The 2231-nt window shown below is 39.0% G+C and overlaps 1 long non-coding RNA gene across 1 annotated transcript; it reads left to right on the top strand.

Moving 5' to 3' along the window:
* The first annotated feature begins 440 nt into the window (after positions 1 to 440).
* On the top strand, positions 441 to 1715 carry LOC107305431. Its single transcript, XR_001551585.1, has 3 exons — positions 441 to 564; positions 661 to 870; positions 1398 to 1715. It is a non-coding gene; the product is annotated as an uncharacterized LOC107305431 (long non-coding RNA).
* Positions 1716 to 2231: the final 516 nt, after the last annotated feature.

Genomic DNA, 2231 nt, shown 5'->3' with positions numbered 1-2231 from the left:
CCCACCAATTAATAGCTGTCAGTTAATATTTAACTTAGCCAAATAGCACCAACACACCCTACGAATATAAATTAAGTTTTAACTTATATTTTGAACATCCCCGCAAACCATATGCTTTACGTAAAAATTTAACTCAAACACGTTGCATATATTGAGTTATTTTTTAATTGACACGCCTACCAGCAAGCGACACATCACGCTGTTATACTATGCAGTTAAAGTTTAACTTATCGAATAACACAACGCATGCTAGGCATAAAATTTAATTTTTAACTAACACACTAGTAGGGGGTTGAATGCATGATGAAAGTTAATTTTTAACTCTGTTTCAGGGGTGGGCCATTACAATATAATTGTTTCATGGAAACGGATCTTTTGGATTTAGTCACATCAAAAACCGACGCAATTATCGCCATGCAAATCTTTATGGGCAGTTCATTTCCATTGCAGTTCACGGCGAACACTACCGTTTCCCTTCCCCGCGTCTGATTCTCGGGAGATCACCGGCGCCGCCACATTTGTTTACACATCGATCTTTTTCGTTCAATCAAGGTTGCCCAGCAGGTTAGTAACAATATCACCCCCCACTCATTCCTTTCACCATCGCACTGCTTATGTACGAACTAGGGTTAATTGGTAATCACATTTTTGCTATTCCAGTGTACCACCCATGGAGGTCACGGGAAAAATGCCGGCAAGGGTGAAGAGGATTCAGTTTGTGGACTCGCAAAACGACTGTGTGGTCATGTTGCCACAAACCGTGGCCAGCAGCGGGCAATCATCATCAATGGCGTGTGGCGATGATGCACAGAGGAAGCCCAAATGGAGACGGCGCGCTTCGTTGTCTGGTGACGGCGAATAGACGATGACGTAAGCACCATTTCCCTTATCTATCCTCTTTATCCAGATGATTGTATCTTTTTTACTGTCTTGTTTTGCTGCAAGACCATAGTGCATTCAGTTAAATTTTAACTGAGATGTGTTCTCCCATTTGTACACAATCCATATGCACACGTATTTGATAGTTAAAAGTTTACTGAATAATTGATAGTCTGTATGTAATAGTGATTAATTTGTCCAAGATTAACAATCACTGCAACTCAACATCATGTGTGTAGCAGCATACGAGATGTTCAGATTCTACGCTGCTTATTTTTTAACTTAAGTTATAGTCAGTTATATCACAATCATTATCCAGTTTCGATAACTAATCCGGTGTGCCCGTGCCTTTTTTCTATCACAAGCTGCTAACTTTTATGATTATTAATCGTTAGTAACATATAAAGTAATGATTTTTATGTCGATTTTTGGTAGGTGATTTTTCCGATGCACCGCTACCCTTTTATTTTGTTGTATATGATTGTATTCAACTGGAAGCCCTTTTATTTCTTATGAAGGTATCGGAGTCAAAGCGGCCCAACTTGACATGCTGCAGCACCACAATATTGTATGACGCTTGCCGTGCGTTATTTGTCACGCAACATGATAAACTGGAGTAGATTGGACTTTTACGCCATGGCGTCCATGAGCCTAGGTAGCCTTGAAAAGCTTGACATCATACGATGGCTGATGGAATACGATCGCTAATGGATAACACCGACCCATCGAGAGCATATCTATTCCGATAACGAGCTATACCTTCACTCACATTTTGGTGCTAAACCATATCAGCAACCTACCATATAAACCATTTTTATCTAAATTCATAATCATGTTTTCCACATTGCAGACTGACTCAACGATTGTCCGCTAAACCAAACTCCACCAGTTAATCTTCAACCGGCATAACCAGGCCATGCCGCTACACCCAGAGATAAAAAAAGTTTCGAGTTCATGCGGCAGAGGATCATTCGGTGTAATAGCTGCAAACAAAAAACAACTAACTATACCATGTGTTTTCTATGAAATGTCTAATGTGTCATAAACATCTGAAAGCAATCTCTGGACCCAACAGAGCCATGTAATTGTTGATTTGGTGCCGATGGGTGTGTGTTAGTTATTTTTTAACCAAACAGATGTTAAGCGTGGACAAAAGTATTTTGTCATAACCATTGATAAGTTATTTTTTATCTCAACAAGTACAACATCGCAATAACTAGGTCATTTTCCTAGATAGCAATCTCACGCAGATATTTTGAATGATAGTTAAAATTTAAATGCACATCGAACGACTACAAATGAACTAGTAAACAAACACATTCCTTCCATGTTGTCATTAGTTAATTTTTAAC

The sequence above is a fragment of the Oryza brachyantha genome, chromosome 12 (genome assembly GCF_000231095.2).
Source record: "Oryza brachyantha chromosome 12, ObraRS2, whole genome shotgun sequence".
In the NCBI taxonomy this organism is placed as follows: Eukaryota; Viridiplantae; Streptophyta; class Magnoliopsida; order Poales; family Poaceae; genus Oryza; species Oryza brachyantha.
This window is presented reverse-complemented; position numbering and strand designations above follow the sequence as displayed.